This window comes from Scyliorhinus torazame, chromosome 4, assembly GCF_047496885.1.
Source record: "Scyliorhinus torazame isolate Kashiwa2021f chromosome 4, sScyTor2.1, whole genome shotgun sequence".
NCBI lineage: Eukaryota > Metazoa > Chordata > Chondrichthyes > Carcharhiniformes > Scyliorhinidae > Scyliorhinus > Scyliorhinus torazame.
The window spans coordinates 133,400,048-133,423,369 of NC_092710.1; the positions used below are offsets into that span (position 1 = coordinate 133,400,048).

Consider the following 23,322-nt stretch of genomic DNA (forward strand, 5'->3'; position numbering starts at 1 on the left):
ACACCTACTTATGTGTTCACAATTTTCGACTAAAACAGTTATCCTTTGTTTATATTGAACAAAAGGTGAGCACATGCATCGGGCGGAATTATTTGTAACTTGATCAACAACCACTGTAAAGTTTACCATGTAGTTTGTTTCAAATGCCCCACTGATCAACCCAAACTCTTCATAAATTAGTTTGTGGGGGATTTACCGGCTGTTTGCGCCGGCGGAATATTCCGGTCCCACTGACGGTGGGGGCAGTCAATGGAAAATCCCGTTGACAACGGCGGAACCAGAAAATCCCGCTGGCGGGCCGTCTCCCCTGCTGAAAACCACGCAGTGGGTTGTGTCTCACAAATAAGGAGGGTCAAGGCCATCACCGCCAAATGGCTCCATTATCTTCCCACCCCGACCTCCCACCTACACATTTTGAACAGCCTTCCGCACAAACCTCGGTACCCACAGCTAAAATGATGTATTCAAAAAGATATTAACAAACTATCTTGCAAAATAAAACTAAAATTATCTGAACAGTTACACATGGACTCTGAATGGTTCCTCCCCTGACATCGCATGCCTATTTAACCTCACTGCCATGCCCAGCCTCTCAATTTTTGAATGGTCCATAAACTGGAACTCCAAAGATCCCTCTACCAGCACAATTCTGGATTAAGTCAAATAACAGAAAGGATAAAGGCTCAAACTGATAAAGGTTACTCACCATCTGTCACTTCCATCTCCCTAACTCACTCAACCTCAACTTATAAAGATCTTCCTGCATCTTCATTTCATCCTTTCTGTGTGCTTACATTGTGTTTCCCTAATTCGGTTTCTTTCCTTCCTATATAACTTCCTCTTCTGCTGTCACTATGACGATAGGGGTGGGTGCTGGGGCAGCAGATAGAACGAAATGGACAAAATAGTACTGAAACTCCGGTTATTGAATGGGCTAAAGGCAGCAACACCAATGACTTCATGGAAAGGATGTTGGAGATGCTGTTTATATGCTGGCAGTGGAATCCTAAGGTCTGCTTGATGGTGGCCTTTAAGATGGCGCAGTCTATTGGGGTAGGGCAAGGGTGCTGGCATCTTTGGGCATTTGATAGTCTGCATCATTCAGTTGCCATCCTCCTGCCCACCCAGGGCAGAGTTATAGCTAAATGTGGAGGCACACATGACTGAGAATTCTGGGGTGAATAACACACCTCCTGACTCCCGAAAGCCCACTCACCATCTACAAGGCACAAATCAGGAATGTGATGAATACACTCCACTTTTCTTGGTGAGTGCAGTTCTAACAAAACTCAAAAAACTCAACACCATCCAGGACAAAGAGTCTGCTTTATCGGCACCCCATACACTAACTTAAATGTTCACTTCCTCCACCACCAATACAGGAGCAGCATTGTGTACTGTATACAAGAAACACTGCAGTAACTCACCAAAGCTACTTTGACGACACTTTCCAAATTCGCAACCTTAGCAACTTGAAAGAAAAGGTCAGCGGACACATACAAACACTACCACGTGCAAGTGATTTGGAGGAAAATGTAACTGGTCTGATTAGTAAGTTTGCAGACGACACAAAGGTTGGTGGAATTGCGGATAGCGATGAGGACTGTCAGAGGCTACAGCAAAATTAGATTGTTTGGAGACTTGGGTGGAGAGATGGCAGATGGAGGTTAATCCGGACAAATGCGAGGTAATGCATTTTGGAAGGTCTAATGCAGATAGCGAATATACAGTGAATGGTAGAACCCTCAAGAGTATTGAAAGTCAGAGAGATCTAGGTGTACAGGTCCACAGGTCACTGAAAGGGGCAACACAGGTGGAGAAGGTAGTCAAGAAGGCATACGGCATGCTTGCCTTCATTGGCCGGGGCATTGAGTATAAGAATTGGCAAGTCATGTTGCAGCTGTATAGAACCTTAGTTAGGCCACACTTGGAGTATAGTGTTCAATTCTGGCCGCCAAACTACCAGAAGGATGTGGAGGCTTTAGAGAGGGTGCAGAAGAGATTTACGAGAATGTTGCCTGGTATGGAGGGCATTAGCTATGAGGAGCGGTTGAATAAACTCGGTTTGTTCTCACTGGAACGACGGAGGTTGAGGGGCGACCTGATAGAGGTCTACAAAATTGAGGGGCATAGACAGAGTGGATAGTCAGAGGCTTTTCCCCAGGGTAGAGAAGTCAATTACTAGGGGGCATAGGTTTAAGGTGCGAGGGGCAAGGTTTAGAGTAGATGTACGAGGCAAGTTTTTTTACACAGAGGGTAGTGGGTGCCTGGAACTCACTACCGGAGGGGGTGGCAGAAGCAGGGACGATAGTGACATTTAAGGGGCATTTTGACAAATACATGAATAGGATGGGAATAGAGGGATACGGACCCAGGAAGTGTAGAAGATTGTAGTTTCGTCGGGCAGCATGGTCGGCACGGGCTTGGAGGGCCGAAGGGCCTGTTCCTGTACTGTTCAACTCCCACACCGGCCTCCCCGAACAGGCGCCAGAATGTGAGGACTGCGGGATTTTCACAGTAACTTCATTGAAGCCGACTTGTGACAATAAGCGATTATTATTACAAAATATTGATAACTGTTGAGAAGTATAATTGCCTGGACTGCATACAAAGGATTTCTCTGTAATTCAACAGATAGGCAATTCCTAAAAACATATCTAATGCTAATTTACTATTACCTTGGGGCTATAGATATTTTAAAATTGGAAATGATAAATACAGGTTTGGGCAGGTTACAGTGCAACGGTGATGAAGAGCAATTGCCAGTTGACTGTCTACTGCTGTCTCACTGACCACACACTAAACTGAGAGGTGTAGTTAACACAATGCAAAAAAAACAACAAAGCAATATAATATAATAATTCTTGTCACAAGTAGGCTTACACTAACACGGCAATGAAGTTATTGTGAAAAGCCCCGAGTCGCCACATTCCGGCGCCTGTTCAGGTACACAGTGGGAGAATTCAGAATGTCCAATTTACCTAACAGCACGTCTTTCAGGACTTGTGGAAGGAAACCGGAGCACCTGGAGGAAACCCACACAGACACTGGGAGAACGTGCCGACTCCGCACAGACAGTAACCCAAGCCCTGAATCGAACCTGGGACCCTGGCGCTGTGAAGCAACAGTGCTAACCACTGTGCTATCATTGAAGATATTAACCAACTTGTCGCTTTAGCATTTAACTGACAAATTAATTTCAATACAGGTGAGCATGATGTGGTTCATTTTGGTAGGAGAAATGCAGCCTATATACTGTTTGGGTAATGAGAGTCTAAATAAGAATGAGGAACAAAGGAAGCTATGAAGCATTAAAAGTAGGAACATCAGTTAATATAAAGCCATACAAAAGCTAACCATGCACAGGGAGTCATTTTGCAGGACATATTGAAAAGCGAGAAGCTATGATAAATGTGGATTGTACTTTGATTAGGCCACTCTTATGCATTGGTCTCCAGTTTTTAAAAAGGATTTGAGGCATTGTCGAAGGTATAGATAGGGATGATACCAGAACTAAGAGAATACAGTTGTCAGGGAACAACCTGGAACTTTTGTATAGAAAAGAAAAGCTGAAGGGTGACTTGATGGAGGTCTTCAAGATAATAAAAGGATTTACCCTATTTCTTTTTTTTATAATTTTAAGTCCCCAAGTCTTTTTTTTCCAATTAAGTGGAAATTTAGCGTGGCTAGTCCACCTCCTGCACATCTTTGGGTTGTGGGCGTGAGACCCACGCAGACACTGAGAGAATGTGCAAACTCCACACGGACAGTGACCCGGGACCTCAGCGCCTTGAGGCAGCAGTGCTAAACACAGCGCCGCCATAGGATTTTCAAACACTGGGGTCATGACCCAGGGTGAGCACAATTTCAAATTCAATCTCCTGAGGTCATCTCAAAATCAGAACACCTCTGGAACAGTTTGAAAGTTTCAAAGTGCTGGTGGAGAGGGAGGGAAGGGGGAAAACAGCCCATTAAGCTCCTTTCAGAGCTCATTAATGGGCCTGGACAGTCGGGAACACAATGTTTGAAGCTCATTTCCGTGACCCAGAGCAGTCTAGTATACATTAGCGCACAGCTGTTAAGTTCACCGAGGGGCCAAAGAAAGGTTCCTATCGTGACAGGAAATGTTACCAAGTACTCGGGTCATTTGCGCTGGAATATGCCCATCACCTTTGTTTGGCCCAGTCGGCCTTATTCCCAACCATTTATTCATCATGGCCTTCAAGTGAACCGTCTGGTCTAACCCACAGGGCAGTGGCGGTGGCAGCCACCAACATGACTGCTTTTGACCTTTGGCACTGATCCCACCTCCTGTAGGTGCTCACCATCACTAAACTGGGCACCGAGCTCAACTCCTACCCAATGAGGGCATTTACATTTCAAAATATCATTGCATGAATATTGCAGTTGAGGCCAGAGATCAGGACTTGGAATTCATCAGGCTGTCTGGTTCCCAATTCCACTTCGAAAATATAGCCTGATGTAACCAACTCTAGATCAGGAGCACAAGATAAGCCTTTAGGCTAAGCCATTGACTCTGAGGAAATAACTACAGAAAAAAACTGAACGGTAAATTGTTACAAAAATTCAGAACCAATGGGTATTATGTGCCTCTGAATAGTTTGTGGGTGCAGTTTACAGGTTAAATTTTAGCCATTTTCAAACCAATCTCTGATTAAACGGCATTGTTGTCCGATCACGCATAAATGGAAAAGTGAGCATTTGTGCAGAGTAAAAGCAAGAAGTATTCACAAAATCACATGCATTCAACATGTCACAGCAGCTTTATTCAATGAAACACTTTATTCGATGACTCACAGGGTTTGAATCAGAAAACCTGGGCCCACCTAAGCTAATAGATGGACAACACTGATTCATCAGCTGTAGCTTTGTCTGAGGCAAGTTTAATCACATGCCCGTGATTCAAATGTTCCCTAGATTAGGCTGTGATAAGAGCTACCTGAGGAATGGAGTTTCAGATAGGTTGGTTAACATTTCAGAATGGACACATAGGGCAGGAAGTCTTAAGCAGAGATTGCAGTTAACAACGGTTTGGAAACACATTAAAAAAAAAAAAAAAGAGGCTGCCACAAATAACCTTATTTGAACAATTTTGTTCTCTACATCGTACACCAATAATATCAATCTGGTTACAAAACATAATTCATATGAGAGTCTTTCCCAGGAAAACTATTTCTCTTCCCCCAAAGCACTGCATGTTTGTTAAAACTCCGTGACAATGATGGAATGCAACACAAATCAGGATTATAATTGCTATCCGCCTATGACCATATGATTTGACAATTTGTAAATACTTTTGAAAAGGTAGTTTGATGTTTTTTTAAATAAATTTAGTGTACCCAATTAATATTTTCCAATTAAAGGGCAATTTAGCGTGGCCAATCAACCTAGCCTGCACATCTTTGGGTTACATAGAACATAGAACAATACAGCGCAGTACAGGCCCTTCGGCCCACGATGTTGCACCGAAACAAAAGCCATCTAACCTACACTATGCCATTATCATCCATATGTTTATCCAATAAACTTTTAAATGCCCTCAATGTTGGCGAGTTCACTACTGTAGCAGGTAGGGCATTCCACGGCCTCACTACTCTTTGCGTAAAGAACCTACCTCTGACCTCTGTCCTATATCTATTACCCCTCAGTTTAAAGTTATGTCCCCTCGTGCCAGCCATTTCCATCCGCGGGAGAAGGCTCTCACTGTCCACCCTATCCAACCCCCTGATCATTTTGTATGCCTCTATTAAGTCTCGTCTTAACCTTCTTCTCTCCAACGAAAACAACCTCAAGTCCATCAGCCTTTCCTCATAAGATTTTCCCTCCATACCAGGCAACATCCTGGTAAGTCTCCTCTGCACCCGCTCCAAAGCCTCCACGTCCTTCCTATAATGCGGTGACCAGAACTGTACGCAATACTCCAAATGCGGCCGTACCAGAGTTCTGTACAGCTGCAACATGACCTCCCGACTCCGGAACTCAATCCCTCTACCAACAAAGGCCAACACTCCATAGGCCTTCTTCACAACCCTATCAACCTGGGTGGCAACTTTCAGGGATCTATGTACATGGACACCTAGATCCCTCTGCTCATCCACACTTTCAAGAACTTTACCATTAGCCAAATATTCCACATTCCTGTTATTCCTTCCAAAGTGAATCACCTCACACTTCTCTACATTAAACTCCATTTGCCACCTCTCAGCCCAGCTCTGCAGCTTATCTATATCCCTCTGTAACCTGCTACATCCTTCCACACTATCGACAACACCACCAACTTTAGTATCGTCTGCAAATTTACTCACCCACCCTTCTGCGCCTTCCTCTAGGTCATTGATAAAAATGACAAACAGCAACGGCCCCAGAACAGATCCTTGTGGTACTCCACTTGTGACTGAACTCCATTCTGAACATTTCCCATCAACCACCACCCTCTGTCTTCTTTCAGCTAGCCAATTTCTGATCCACATCTCTAAATCACCCTCAATCTTCAGCCTCCGTATTTTCTGCAATAGCCTACCGTGGGGAACCTTATCAAACGCTTTGCTGAAATCCATATACACATCAACTGCTCTACCCTCATCTACCTGTTCAGTCACCTTCTCAAAGAACTCAATAAGGTTTGTGAGGCATGACCTACCCTTCACAAAGCCATGCTGACTATCCCTGATCATATTATTCCTATCCAGATGATTATAAATCTTGTCTCTTATAATCCCCTCCAAGACTTTACCCACTACAGACGTGAGGCTCACCGGTCTATAGTTGCCGGGGTTGTCTCTGCTCCCCTTTTTGAACAAAGGGACCACATTTGCTGTCCTCCAGTCCTCTGGCACTATTCCTGTAGCCAATGATGACATAAAAATCAAAGCCAAAGGTCCAGCAATCTCTTCCCTGGCCTCCCAGAGAATCCTAGGATAAATCCCATCAGGTCCCGGGGACTTATCTATTTTAAGCCTGTCCAGAATTGCCAACACCTCTTCCCTACGTACCTCAATGCCATCTATTCTATTAGCCTGGGGCTCAGCATTCTCCTCCACAACATTATCTTTTTCCTGAGTGAATACTGACGAAAAATATTCATTTAGTATCTCGCCTATCTCTTCAGACTCCACACACAATTTCCCATCCCTGTCCTTGACTGGTCCTACTCTTTCCCTAGTCATTCGCTTATTCCTGACATACCTATAGAAAGCTTTAGGGTTTTCCTTGATCCTTCCTGCCAAATACTTCTCATGTTCCCTCCTTGCTCGTCTTAGCTCTCTCTTTAGATCCTTCCTCGCTACCTTGTAACTATCCATCGCCCCAACTGAAACTTCACACCTCATCTTCACATAGGCCTCCTTCTTCCTCTTAATAAGAGATTCCACTTCCTTGGTAAACCACGGTTCCCTCGCTCGACGCCTTCCTCCCTGCCTGACCGGTACATACTTATCAAGAACACGCAGTAGCTGATCCTTGAACAAGCCCCACTTATCCAGTGTGCCCAACACTTGCAGCCTACTTCTCCACCTTATCCCCCCCAAGTCACGTCTAATGGCATCATAATTGCCCTTCCCCCAGCTATAACTCTTGCCCTGCGGTGTATACTTATCCCTTTCCATCATTAACGTAAACGTCACCGAATTGTGGTCACTGCCCCCAAAGTGCTCTCCTACCTCCAAATCCAACACCTGGCCTGGTTCATTACCCAAAACCAAATCCAACGTGGCCTCGCCTCTTGTTGGCCTGTCAACATATTGTTTCAGGAAACCCTCCTGCACACACTGTACAAAAAACGACCCATCTATTGTACTCGAACTATATCTTTTCCAGTCAATATTTGGAAAGTTAAAGTCTCCCATAATAACTACCCTGTTGCTTTCGCTCTTATCCAGAATCATCTTCGCCATCCTTTCCTCTACATCCCTAGAACTATTAGGAGGCCTATAACAACTCCCAACAGGGTGACCTCTCCTTTCCTGTTTCTAACTTCAGCCCATACTACCTCGGAAGAAGAGTCCCCATCTAGCATCCTCTCCGCCACCGTAATACTGCTCTTGACTAGCAGCGTCACACCTCCCCCTCTTTTGCCTCCTTCTCTGAGCTTACTAAAACACCTAAACCCCGGAACCTGCAACATCCATTCCTGTCCCTGCTCTATCCATGTCTCCGAAATGGCCACAACATCGAAGTCCCAGGTACCAACCCATGCTGCCAGTTCCCCTACCTTGTTTCGTATACTCCTAGCATTGAAGTAGACACACTTCAAACCACCTACCTGAACACTGGCCCCCTCCTGCGACGTCAAATCTGTGCTCCTGACCTCTATACTCTCATTCTCCCTTACCCTAAAACTACAATCCAGGTTCCCATGCCCCTGCTGCATTAGTTTAAACCCCCCCAAAGAGCACTAACAAATCTCCCCCCCAGGATATTTGTGCCCCTCAGGTTCAGATGTAGACCATCCTGTCTGTAGAGGTCCCACCTTCCCCAGAAAGAGCCCCAGTTATCCAGAAATCTGAATCCCTCTCTCCTGCACCATCCCTGTAGCCACGTGTTTAAATGCTCTCTCTCCCTATTCCTCATCTCACTATCACGTGGCACGGGCAACAACCCAGAGATAACAACTGTTTGTTCTAGTTCTGAGCTTCCATCCTAGCTCCCTGAAAGCCTGCCTGACATCCTTGTCCCCTTTCCTACCTATGTCGTTAGTGCCAATGTGGACCACGACTTGGGGCTGCTCCCCCTCCCCCCTAAGGACCCGGAAAACACGATCCGAGACATCACGTACCTTGTGGTCATTGCACCTGGGAGGCAACATACCAAACGTGAGTCTCTCACGCTCCCACAAAATCTCCTATCTGTGCCCCTGACAGTGGGTTGTGGGGGCGAAACCCACGCAAACATGGGGAGAATGTGCAAACTCCACACGGACAGTGACCCAGAGCCAGGATCGAACCTGGGACCTCGGCGCGTGAGGCATCAGGGCTAACCCACTGCGCCACCATGCTGCCCTTCAGTTTGATGTTTTAACAGATACCGTCTTCAACGAATGTCACACACTTGACATTCACTGGGAGGTGACTTTTTTCTGGCATGTGGATCACATTACAGTTTGTCAGCCAAGTCAAGAGAATGAGGTTATTCAGCATTTCATTTCGTCGATCCCAAAAATACTAGATCATTGTTAGGTGTTAAAATTATAACAGCTCTGTGGTTGCTGGGAATTTCTAAATTATTAAATGTAATTATCGTTTGAGGAATTCAAACATCCCCTCTTGGGAAACAACATCTTACATAGAAAGAAAATGGAACTATAAAGCTGCATTCAATGTCTAAATTACACAAAACCACAATTGTTGGACCCCCCCCCCCCCAGCTTATAGTGTGAGAGATCTAGCGTTGCCCTGCTCAATCCTGGCCACTTCCCTGGCTGGTGGGAGTGGGAGTGATGATCCAGCAGCATCCCTGGCTCCAACAGGAGCCTGATGATGCTGCAGCAGAAACATCACTGCAACGCCAGGAAAGACACGAGGGATTACTGCCCCAGGAAAGCTGCAGCGCTCATGGCTGAATCCAGGGCTTGACGGCTGAGACCGTGAAGAGGGAACCACCACCACTTCCTGCACCACCTTCCACAATAAGGCACTCCCAAAAATGACAAGTGAGGCAGGCAGGAGAGAAAACCCAAATCATAATCACTGCCACCGCCTACACGAGCCAGAGGCAATCCCAGCAGGGGGCTGGGCATCCGACTCAGGGTAGTGAGGTGACAGCTGGCCAAAGTTTCCTCCCCATCTGCTGCAATCCTATTGAGTGGGAGGGTGAAGAGTTCCTCCCATTGCACTAAGTAATTAAGTGTATTATGTGAGTTCAATTCCATGGTTGTCAAAATGCCAGCACTCAAGACAACGGGTCACATTCTTTTCTTGCAAAGTCTTGCTTGTACAGGTGACAAGGCACGGACTTATACAGTTAATTGGTAAAGGTTAATCCATCAACATTTAATTAGTGACTTATCTTCCTTTATAAAGTGGCTCTGCTTCAGGGAAGGGGGGAATTTTTCTTCAAAATATTCCAGTGTAGCCACCTAAATTGGCCAACCCCCGATTTAAAATGGTGAATGGCAAAGGCTGATGGGAAAGTCAGCCAACAAGACAGAAACCAGCAGCTGCAGGTTTGCTGTGTATTTACCTCTGCAAAGGCCAGACAACATCAATACCAGCGACCATCAGCATAACAAACTAGCAGCCATCTGCATACTGATGAGCAATCCCTGGGAACAGCAAGTAACAATTTGGACACACAAAGCAAAGCCAGACTCCTCGGCGCCAGCAGGAGCCAACACAAAGGAGGTGAACGAGCACCTCAAGACCGCCCATCGATCAGGAAACCGCTCCAGTATTGGAGAAAATCGAACAAAGCGATTGGGACAAAGTCCAATCACTTGAGACCAGGTACAGGGTCCACCCCGAAAGGCGGGAAGCCCCTGGGGACTATAAGAGTTAAGCCCCAAGTTCAAATCGCTCTCTTCAGCTCTCTTCACCTCTGCGTCCTGCCCGGGTCACCCAGCAACGCGAACCAACATTGGCCGTGACCGGTGCAGTGACCCCCGAACACAGTAAGTCTTAATTCAACACTCGCTACGATAGGCGCTCCTAGCTATCAATCCGTACCAACTTCGAATCCCGCAGACTCAGAACCCGAACGAAAGGCCATTTGTTCCCCTGACCTGGTGGGCCAGTCCGAAGTTAAGTATAGGCCTGTTAGTTGTAGAAGTAGCTTAGACGTAGAATTTGTGCATGAGTAGCGATTACTGTGTATAATAAATGTGCTTTGATTTAAATCTTACTAATCGGTGTATTGGGTTATTGATCATTATTCGAACTTGAACCTCGTGGCGATATCATAAAGATCACTCGAGAGCAAAGGTAATAAAACAGAGCAATTGAACCAAGGAGAAAGTTAGCAACACCAGGAACACCTGGAGAATTGGTGAATACAAAGCTGAAATCTCGGCCATAATAACCATTACTGCCGGAAAAAATCATGATAAAATTAGAAGCTTATTTGGAATGCAGCAAATTCTAAATGATAGCTTCCCTTAAATATCATAGCGGCTTGTCAATCTTGATTGGTTTGTGGAATCACATTTTTTTCCCCCTCAGTAACGTAGCAGGTTGCTGACCACATGCTTGTAGATGAATCTACACGGCAGCATGGTAGCACAGTTGCTTCACAGTTCCAGGGTCCCAGGTTCGATTCCTTGCTGGGGTCACTGTCTGTGCGGAGTCTGCACGTTCTCCCCGTGTCTGCGTGGGTTTCCTCCGGGTGCTCCGGTTTCCTCCCACAGTCCAAAGATGTGCAGGTTAGGTGGATTGGCCATGATAAATTTCCATAGTATCCAAAAAAGGTTAGGTGGGGTTACTGGGTTACGGGGATGGGGTGGTGTGGGCTTGGGTGGGGTGCTCTTTCCAAGGGCCAGTGTAGACTCGATGAGCCGAATAGCCTCCTTCTGCACTGTAAATTCTATGAATCGACATTTTTTAAACCTATTAAACAGAAGAACATAAACGCCCAATAAATTTAGTGCAGGTTATCCTAAATGACACCTAACCACGTTCCCTCTTTCCCAATGTGTTCACTTTTTGAGATGTGATCTTCTCTAATGCAATTTAATTGTGCTCTGGTTGCTATATATAAATGGATCTTAGGATGTCAAATTTTGTAGCTACTATTAAGAAGCTGTTCCATCTCTCCTGGGAAGCACCTTAGCAATAACAATTAGAAATAGCTGCACTCTTATGGATTATACCACTTAGGAAGCAAGTGCTCCTTCAAAACTTCAATTACCACACACACACACACTCCATTTTCCCACAGGATTTTCAAGTCATTACCCAATAGAATGGATATGAACATCTGAAATAAAAAGGGCTGAAAATTTCAAGTCATATAATTAGTTACCAAAAGATCACTTTTTAAAATGGAACAATTTTCAAATGACAGCTCCAATAAATATCACAGTAACTTGTTTAATCTCATTTAGTTTGAGGAACCACAATTTATTTTCTTCATGAATTCATCAGGGCTGCTTCCCACATGCTTCCCAAGGCGAACTCAAGTGGCAGGAGGGAAGCATACTGCCACAGAGAGACCTGGGTGTCCTAGTGCATGAGTCGCAAAATGTCGGTTCACAGGTGCAACAGGTGATTAAGAGGCGAATGGAGTTTTGTCCTTCATTGCTAGCGGGATAGAGTTTAAGACTAGGGAGGTTATGCTGCAACTGTACACGGTGTTAGTGAGGCCACAGCTGGAGTATTGTGTTCAGTTTTGGTCTCCTCACCTAAGAAAGGACGTACTGGCGTTGGAGAGTGTGCAGAGGAGATTCACTAGGTTAATCCCAGAGTTTAGGGCGTTGGATTACGAGGAGAGGTTGAGTAGACTGGGACTGTACTCATTGGAATTTGGAAGGATGCAGGGAGATCTTATAGAAACATATAAAATCATGAAGGGACTAGATCGGGTAGATGTGGGCAGGTTGGTTCCACTGGCGGGTGAAAGCAGAACTAGGGGGCATAGCCTCAAAATAAGGGCAAGTAGAGGACTGAATTTAGGAGGAACTTATTCACCCAAAGGTTTGTGAATCTATGGAATTCCCTGCCCAGTGAAGTAGTTGAGGCTCCTTTATTAAGTATTTTCAAGATAAAGATAGATAGGTTTTTGAGGAATAAAGGGTTATGGTGTTCGGGTGGGAAAGTGGAGCTGAGTCCACAAAAGATCAGCCATTATCTTAATTAATGGCGGAGCAGGCTCGAAGGGCCAGGTGGCCTACTCCTGCTCCTAGTTCTTATGTTCTTATAATGTTGACCGAAGGATGGCAAAAAAAAGTCACAATGTAGATTATCTTAATTTATTTGCTACATAGTACACTGTTTAGATAGACACAGCAAATCTCCAAGGACCATGTTTTTTAACTGAATTAATTAGATGTGGACATCACCGGCAAAGCCAGCAATTATTGCCCATCCAAACTTCCCTTGAGCAAGAGATGGTGAGGTATGTCCTCAAACTGCTACAAGTCCACATAATGAAGATTCGCTCACGATACAGCTAGGAAAGGAGATCCAGGATTTTGACCCAGAATATGTGACTTGGAGGAGACGATGGGGTTAGTGGTGCCCTCATGTGCCTGCTGCTCTCCAGATGGCAGAGATCATAGCTTTGGGAGGTGCTGTTAAAAGAAGTCATTGCAAGTTGCTGAACTGCTCCATGTAGATGTTACACACTGCAGCCACGTTTGTGGATGGTGGAGTGAATGTTAAATGGGTAGTGCCAGTTCAGCAAGTTGTTTTGTCTTGGAGTTTGCAGAGCTTCTTCAATGTTGCCGGAGCTGTACTCATCCAGGTAAGTGGAGATATTCCTTCACACTCTCAACTTGTGTCTCGGGGAGTCAGGAGGCGGGTTACTCATCAAAGAATACTTAGCTTCTGACCTGCTCCTGCAGCCACAGTATTTATATGGCTGGTGCAGTTAACTTGTCAGTCAATAGTTAGCCACGTGATATTGATGTTGGGGAATTAGGCTGTGGTCATGTCATTGAATGCCAGGGAGAGGTGGTTTGGCTCTCGGCAGAGATAAACATTGCCCGTTACTTGTATAGTACAAATGTTAGTTGCTACTTATCAGCCAAAGACAGAATGTTGTCCAGGACTGCAGCATTATGTGAGGAGTTGATAATGAACTAAACTGTGAAATCATCAGCAAACATTCCCCACTCTGACCTTAAGATGTAGGTCATTGCTGAAACATGTGAAGAGGGTTTCACTCAAGGCTGTGCCTTGAGGAGCCCCTGCAGCAATGTCCTACGGCTGAGGTGATTGGCTTCCAACAACACCAACCACTATGTTTTAAAGTAAGTCTGAAATCAGCAGGTGAAGAGCTTTCCCTCGGATTCCCATTGACTTCAACATTACTAGGGTTCCTTCATGTTCCAGAAGGTCAAATTCTGCCTCAATGTCAAGGGCGATCAGTATCACCTTTGGAATTCAGCTCTTTTGTCCATGTTTGGATCAAGGTTGTACCGGAGTCTTGAGCAGAGTTATCCTGACAGAATCCAGACAGCATCAATGAACAGGTTATTGGTGACTAAGTGAATTTAATAGTTCAACAATCACATTGATTAATTTTGTCAATGATTGGGAGTAGACTGAAGGGGGTGGTAATTGGCTGGGTTGGATTTGACTTGCTTTTTGTGGACACAACATGCCTGGACAATTTTCCACTTTGTTGGACAGGTCGTCAGTGTTGGAGGTAGATTGGTACAGCTTGGTCAGAGACACAGCTAATTTTAGAGCACGTATTCAGCGTTGCAGATGGGATACTGTCAGGGCCTGTAGCCATTATTATATTCAGTGTGCGCAATCATTTCCTGATATGAACAAATCAAATTGAAGAATGACTCCTGTAATGGTGAGAACTTCAAGAGGAGGCCAAGATAGACCAACCACTAAACACCTCTGGATGAAGGAGGTTACAGATATTTCATTTTGTTCTTTGCACGCAGGTGCTGGGCTCTGCCATAATTGAGAATGGGGATGTTCACAGAGCATTCTCCATCCCTCAGTTAGTTAATTGTCCACATCATTTAGAACATAGAACATACAGTGCAGAAGGAGGCCATCCGGCCCATCGAGTCTGCACCGACCCACTTAAGCCCTCACTTCCACCTGATCCCCATAACCCAATAACCCCTCCTAACCTTTTTGGACACTAAGGACAATTTAGCATGGCCAATCCACCTAACCTTCACGTCTTTGGACTGCGGGAGGAAACCGGAGCACCTGGAGGAAACCCACGCAGACACGGGGAGAACGTGCAGACTCAGCACAGACAGTGACCCAGCAGAGAATCAAACCTGGGACCTTGGCGCTGTGAAGCCACAGTGCTAGCCACTTGTGCTACCGTGCTGTACCGTACCTGGATAAGGCAGGACTGCAGAGCTTTGACCTGATCCATTGGTCTTGCAATTGCTTAAATCGGACCACAGCAGAATCCTGGCATGCTCTTCCACATGGTTAACCTCCTGGCTTAATGGTAATAGTAGATTGAAGGATCATAACTTTGCTGATACTGATGGCTGCCCAAACCTCATGCTTGACTGGTTTTGAGCTGAATCTATCCTATTTAGCAATGGTGGTAGTGTCACACAATACAAAGGAGACACCCTCAGACCGGACCACATTTCCACATGGAGTATGTGGAGGTACTCCCACCAAACTATCATGGGCAGATGCTTCTGAAACAGTTGGATTCGCACGGACAAGTCAGGTATATTTCCTCTTATCTTGGTTCCCTCACCACCTGCCGCAAACTCAGTCTGGCAGATATTCTGCTCAGGACTCCATCAGCTCGGTCAGTGATGCTACTGCCAAACTACTCTTGGGGATATATATTGAAGCCCTACATTCTTCCCCTGCCACTTTCTGTACTTCTACTCAGTCATGTTCAGTATTGGGGAAGCACCGATTCATCAGCTAAGGGAGGGAAGTTGGTGGTAACCAGGAGGTTTAATTGTCCATGCTTGACCAGATGTCATGAGACTTCATGTCAGAATCAATGTGAAGAATTTTCAGGCCTGCTACTTCTTGACTATATCACTGTGCCACCACAGGTGGGCCTGTCCTGGCAGTAGGACAGAATATACCTGGGGATGGTAATGGAGGAGTTTGGGGCACTGGCTGAAAGGTACGATTCTGTGAGTATGACTACTTAAGGCTGTTACTTGACTCATCTGTGGGACAGCTCTCCCAATATTAGCACAAGTATCCAGATATTCGCGAGGAGGATTTCTGCGGAGCCAGGTGTGCTGTGTGTTTGTTTGTTGTGTCCAATTCCAATCCCTCAGTCGATGCCGGATGGTCAGTACAATTTTAATTTTGTTCTACTTTGTTGTAGCAATTTGATACAACTGTGCAGCTTGCTGGGCCATTTCAGAGAGTAGTTAAGAGCCAACCACTTTGCTATTGGTCTGGAGTCACAGAGAGATCAGAGCAGGTAAAGACCACAGGTGGGTTTTAATGACAATCTAGTAACTAAATGGTCTTCTTTACTGACACTAGCTTTATATTTCACATTTTTAATTAATTAACTGAATTTAAACACTCAGTTGCTGTCGTGATGATTTTAATTTGTGTCTCTGGGTCAATTAGTCCTTTTGGATTAATGGTGCACCTTGAGTGTTGGGAAGAATAATCTCCCGAGCCAAAAGAAATTGGATCACTGGTTATATCAATGGACCATTCTATCCTTCTGCAAAACTAAATGAAGCAAACCCACAATAAAAAACAACTGCTGACTACTGTCATCTGGACTCATTTCTCTTTTCTCTCCCTACAGAGGCTGCCAGACCAGCTGAGAATTTTTCAGCATTTTGTCTTTTGGTTGCTGACTATCCCTCCAGGCTTAAGCTAAAGCCGCCAGCAACACTGGCTTCTTCAGAAGGAAACCACTCTTTAGAAGAGGTTCAAATGGTAATGGTTATTTTATTAAGATCACAGTCGCAAGGAAGGTTGGACCAGCTGCAAGCAACTCCCATACAGCCCACAGGAATTGTCACATGAACGGTAAGAATGTGGCCATGTTTAGGTGGCTTGGCCAAGCTACGTTGCCCCTTAATTGGAAAAAAAATAATTGGGTACTCTAAATTTTAAAAAAAGAGAATGTGGCCATGACCAATGGGAAATGGGATTACAGAAGTCACTTCAGTTGAAGAGCTAGTCCCAGCAAATACATGAACAGTTGAATGGTTTACTTCTCTGCTGTACTTTCCTAGATTCCAACTGTTTATTAAAAGCTGTAATGGTATGGCCGTATGACCATAAACAGACTGGGTTTGAGATCGACCTGAAACATTGCAGATTTTCCAGAATATAATGAACTTACTTTGCAAGGAAAATAGATTAAGGCATCCACAGTTTAGCAGATTTCCATCACTTGGCCTGGTTAAGTGGAGGTTTTGCTGGAACGGAGTAGCTTCTAAAGTCCAAAATGGGGCAAGAACCATTAGGTTTCTTAGGCAGAATAAAATGATATTATATTCAGAATGTTCCCAGGTAAGGATTCCCAGCAATTGCCAGGGATGTTCAAACTTCTGTTCAGTAATTGCCCCGAAATCAGAACCATCCAAGCGTGCAATCAGTCGGAATCTAGTTTCCCAGGAAAGGTTGAAAGAATTAAAACTTCTAACCCCTGGGTAACTATAGCACAATACCTCTCCATGGGACCCCTCCTGACCACCAGACACACCACCCCCCCCCCCATGTCCAGCTGACCGACCCTTCTGAACACCTGACCCCCCCCCTTCCCACTGCTGAGCATCCGTTCCCGACCCCCAACCACCCAATTCCCCAAGTGAACCCCCAGCCCCCGCTGACTACGCAATGACCCCTCCCCATCACCACTCACCTCCAGACTTCCCCACACATCCATCAACACTGCCCACTTGCTTTACAAACCTACCTTTTCCTTGAATTCTGAAAGTTGCTGGAGTTTTAAACTTACCTGTTATATGATAGCTAGTGCTAAAAAAAAAAAATGGCATGGCTTTCTCACCTCCAAGACTCCAGCCCTCAGGAGCATGCTGCCCTACACCCGGCCAGACTGGGAAGGTCGGATAAGAAAAGAGCGGCTGGATTTCCAGGTAAGAAACTACGGCCGCGCGCGATCTATTCCGACTCCCATAGTGCCTGATTAGCCAGCTGTTAACCGGCAATCCGACTCCCATAGTGCCTGATTAGCCAGCTGTTTACCGGCAATCCGACTCTGACCACCACTCGACCGAAGTCCAGGCCCAACATTTTCACTGAACATCCACAAATTTCAGGGCACCAATTGAATTGTTTCCCAGAACATCAAAATATCTCAGACTTCTTATCAATAAACCCCAAGCTTTCAAAAACCATTAATTCCTGACATATCTCAATTTCTCTCCTTTTTTTGTAGTTTACTGTCCAGCATGATAGGATTATTGGTTCTTCATCTTTAATTTCTCAATTTAAAACACTCTCGGAAATTGGTGACAATTTGCTTATATCAACTATTTCAGGAACAATTAGATTATTTGCTAACAGTACTGATCATTAAATTCTCAAAACATACCACAATTCTCTTCTTGTTTTGGTTACTGTACAGTTTAAAACCGTATCATGGAATGTTTTGGCTCTTGTAGCAAGATTACACCAATGGGCGAGGTCCTAACTTTGCGAACTTCTGCAAATGTCTAGCCCTTCCCTCATGTTCTGACTAAACGTTTGAAATGTGCCTGAGGGCAAAGTCAAAATAAAAAATTCTGCTATATTTCTTCCACAAACTTAAGGTCATCCAGAAAAACTGCTATTAATGCATCTGATAATAATTCACTTTCCTGAATCCTGAACTGCATACCACAGATGAAGTGCTCAAAATCCAAGGAACACAAGTATCGTTCTATAAACTATTTAATCAACTGTGTCTGTAAGCAATTTATTAAACTATAGCTAAAAGAAAAACTTTAGTTATAATAATAATTTATTATTGTCACAAGTAGGCTTACATTAACACTGCAATGAAGTTACTGTGAAAAGTCCCTAGTTGCCACACTCCGACGCCTGTTTGGGTACACAGAGGGAGAATTCGGAATGTCCAATTCACCTAACAGCACCTCTTTCGGGACTTGTGGGAGGAAACCGGAGCAACGGAGGAAACCCAGACAGACACGGGGAGAACGTGCAGATTCCGCACAGACAGTGATCCAAGCCGGGAATCGAACCCACGGGTCCCTGGCATTGTGATGCAACAGTGCTAACCACTGTGCTACTATTTCATGGCATGGTTTAGAGGTGAACGTAATGCCTCACTATGATGTTTCCCCCAAGAGAGCAAAAATAAAGTTGTAGAACCCTCTCCAAATTATACAACATGCATGCCCAATTGTAGGTGCTGCCCTCCATCACAGCTCACCTCCAACCCTGCAAACTGGCTTCTCAACGTTGTGGTTTCAAGAACCGAGCTAACTCCTTGTTGGGATGAGTAAGACCATTGGGCATCTTCTGCCACACACCCCCACTTCAACGCCACTGTTTGAAAGACCTTGCACAAATGTATCTGAGGAAGGTGCATTCCTAACACAGCTAACAGGCGGAGTAACAATTTATAAATGCTTCCAGCATACTCCAATCGCAGATGGAGTATGCCATTAGAAGGATTTCTGGTCAGTCTTGTGATGGACCAAAATTGGAGCCTCTACTTTCACGCTCTATAGCTCCAGACCATAACATGCATGTAAAAATGTGTTGCCACAGCAACTCTGACTGCTTGTGGGGCTGGTTGGATGGCCCATGTAGATCAGATTGATGCCACCAGCACGAGTTTCGATTGCTGCACCAGTTGGGGTGGATTCAGGCTGTGCCTCCTTGCCCTACCCGTGGTGGAGATCGCGGTGTGGTGGGGCAAGGAGGCAACGCGAGAAAATAATTTTCCTGCATTCCAGACAGGAAGCATTCCATGAAGCTGCTCAATAGATTCCAACAGCTGCTTCAACAATGGGGTGACATCACATATTTGTGGGGGATGGGGAGAAAATAAATAAACCTTCACTTAGAAAGGAGGCTCCAAATCATTCCATGCCCACTCAGATTTTCTGGGTATTGTTGTCACTCAACATTTTTTTGAAGAACAAATCCTTAAGTTGGGGGATGTTGAAAAGTTCAATGAGTATGTTCATTTCTTTCCATATTAGAAATGCACAGTACTTTCATATCCAAGAAAAAGGGATTGCTTCGATCATCAGCGATCTTCCCCTCACCTAAAACCAAATTGTGAACTTTGTTTCTCAATAACATATACTTCACACTGTGATCTAGAGCATCTCACATGAATGCCGAACACTGAAATTTTCATGGTCTGCCAACTCTAGTCAAAACACTGCCTTTTTCAATGCCGCCAGCATTCCACTCCATAACACATCATTTCATTTTAATTGTACCATTATAGCAGTCGACAGTTTTCACTACAAACAAAAAGAGGCAAAACTGGCATCTATGTCCTAAAACGATGAGGTGCTTTACAAATGTATGAACAGCTCTCATTTTCACAATCAGCTTATGAAAATTATAAAAGGAAGCAGTAAAAGTATGCAGAACATAGACCCCGATTTAATAAAACAAGCACATCATCTTTAGAACAATTATAGTTTCAAGATCCCACTTCTAGCCAAAACATATTGTTGCTATGTTGAAATTGTGATTTTTGATAAGAGCTTTATTGGAGAAAAGCGAAGTTATTCAAATCCAAGCAAACCCTTCCTCAAACATATGCTGAATTGATTTCACAGGCTCCTCTGTCTTCAAAGCAGCTGTTTAATTTATTTATCCTTGTTACTCTTGAAATTACAAAGTTGTTTATTAAGTGCTTATTAACTAAAGATGCATCTGTTTATACTGCACTATTATATAATGCAATATAAATTTTAGACCAGAACCTAACAGATGTTTTACACAGAATATACAACTTGAAGTACAACATGAGATTCATCTATTGTTTATGCTCCATTTCCAACCCTCTTTTAAAAAATTTGCTCACATCGGGTCTCGTGCTATTCCAATATATATGTTTCTACATTACATGGGCACACAAACAAGTTACAATAATCAATTACGATAATGTTTTGTTCATTAATGGGATGGGGATGTCGCTGATTAGACCAGCATTTATTGCCCATCCTTAATTACCCTTGCAAAGGAGGTGCTGCAGTTCTGTGGTAGGAATACACAGCATGAAAGGAGTCCCAGGTTTTTGACCCAGTGACAGTGAAGGAATAGGGCGCGATTCTCCGGCCTCATTGCACTCTCAATTGAACAAAACAAGGCTGGTGAATAGCGCGAGAGGCCAAGAACGAGAACCGTGCCAGGCGCCAAGAAGTTTGCAATGCAACCGGCCCGTGCCCGCAGGCAAAATCATGATCTCGTTGTAGTGTGGCGAGAACCAATTATCGCCACTTCAGCCCTATTGCCATACAATTAACGGGAGCCACCCCATATCCAACGGCTTCCCATCATTCAGCTGCCTCCCCAGCAGGTGCTCACGCTGGCGCTGATTAGTACTCCTTTTTAAAAATGTGAATCTGACGGAAGAGCTGCTGTGGTGAGCCGGTGAAGGTGAGTAGCCATCTTTGCTCACAGGCAAAGAGCCCGGGGGCACTGGGCTTGACAACATAGCACTTGGCGGGGTTTGAGGGACCCTCGGCTGGGGGTGGGGGGCCACCTTGGGAGGGTAGTGGGAAGGTGCTGGAGTGGAACAGGGGGGCAAATGCATGTCGCACCACCATGCCAACCATTGGACCGTGTGTACCCGTTCCAGGGGTGACCCTTGTCCCTGCCCGTCTTCCCCACCAACCATCCATACCCTCATTGACTGCCAAGGCCTCTAGCATGCGGCTGAAGGGTATTGCTAATAGGGAATTGGCAACCGTGGTTATGTGAGAACTTCGCACAACCCAAGTGGATTCCTGTGTGTGGGCGGGCCATGTAGCATGTGGCGGGTCATAGCCAAGCATCCAAATCAGACCACGAATGCTAGACACTGTGCCTGAACACTGCAGAAGGCAACACCACACACACAGCAGCCAACATCCAAACACCTAGAGAGGTGGGACATTGCTCCAGGGACATGTCCTCAGCCGGAGGGTGGGTAAGTGTCACGGAGAGGTGGGGGAGAGGGGCGGGGGAATGCCTGAGAGATGGGCCAAGGGTTCGGAGGTAGGCTCGCATTGCGGAACAAAGTGACAGAGGCATCATACTGATTGTGCACAAGGGTGCTTATTAGGGTGTAACAATTCCCCACTCTCCCAATGGTGCCGCCACCCCTCCCCACTGCAACCCCCCCCAACCGCTGCCCCGGTGTCATCAGTGATCCTTGCTGTGCCTTAATTTCCTAGCTCTACCACAATGTCTAGGTGTGTCCCCCGGATGCACATCAGAGGTAGAGGCAGCCAGCTGCTTTCCTCATCCCGTGGCATTCAATGCACCTGGTGGGCGTTCACGGGGGGTTCTGGGACCCGAAGGCCCCGGCTTGCCAGTTAGCGACATATGTGCAGCCATGCTGCCCTGTTCGGAGTGCTGGCTGTGAAGCGCGGCCTCATCAGAGGGGTGGAACGGGCAGTACAGTGGCGCAGTAGTTAGCATTGCTGCCTATGGCGCGGAGGATCCGGGTTCGATCCTGGCCCCGGGTCACTATGCAAATTCTCCCCATGTTTGTGTGGGTTTCACCCCCACAACCCAAAGATGTGCAGGTTGGGTGGATTGGCCACGCTAAATTGCCCCTTAATTGGAAAAGAAATAATTGGGTAGTCTGAACTTATATTTTTTTTAAATCAGAGGGGTGGAAGCACCCTCTTTGTTATTTGTCTGCCATTGCGGACCGCTGCTCCTCGAAAGCTGGAAGGCCCCTGATTGATCCTTCAGCTTAGAGAGCCCACCCATTGCCCTTAATTGGGCAGGGAAACAGTCTCCATGCAAATTCAAGGGGTGCCTCTGTGAAGATCACAATGAGCGACTGCTTCCCATGGGGTTGGGGAGGAGGAATGAGGAGAGGTGATCAGGGCTCAGAGAAAGTTCCAAATTCTGTTTCCCATGCTGGAGGAGAATCCAGTTCATGCAACCTGAGGTTGCAAAAGGAATAACGCCATAACGTTTCCATCATCAATTTGTCTCTCACTGTATTGCCAAATATGGATTCAAATTTAAAATGGCAAGTTTACAGGAAACATTATAAAAAAAGATACATGCTACACAGGAAGAATCACTGGTATGGAAACAAAAACATGAATGAAAATTTTACACCGAGTGTGTGTTGATATTCAAGTTCTTTCCAAAAAAAGTATTGACATCTTTAGCATTCCAAAATTCAATAAGTGAGCAGTTTAGTTTACTTCAGATCCAGGGAGTAATATTTGTTTTTGGCGACAATGGAGGATCATTTTCCATTTCAGACATTACGCACAAATTTAGTTCATTTGACTGTGATGTGGTAAAAGTGACATTAAGTCAAACCAGGATTCCTACATTATCCCTGGAAATCAATGATACTCTTGCAAAAGATAGCATAGCAACAAATCAGAACTCTGTCTCAGAAGTGTACTGCAGGTTAAAGTTATTATAACCTCAAAGTTTTCATTCTTTAGTAAGGCTCTGCAGAAACACCATTTTTTTTTTAAAATTAGCGCCAAATTAAGCAGAAGAATACTTGCATTAGTAAAAGACCGAAAGCGACTTCATTTTGAAA

General features: G+C 45.1%; 1 protein-coding gene across 5 annotated transcripts in view; it reads right to left on the bottom strand.

Annotated features, from left to right (window-relative positions):
• arhgef10 (Rho guanine nucleotide exchange factor (GEF) 10) overlaps positions 1-23,322 on the bottom strand; it is a 445,239-nt gene that overhangs the window by 391,778 nt on the left and 30,139 nt on the right. The window lies entirely within an intron of this gene.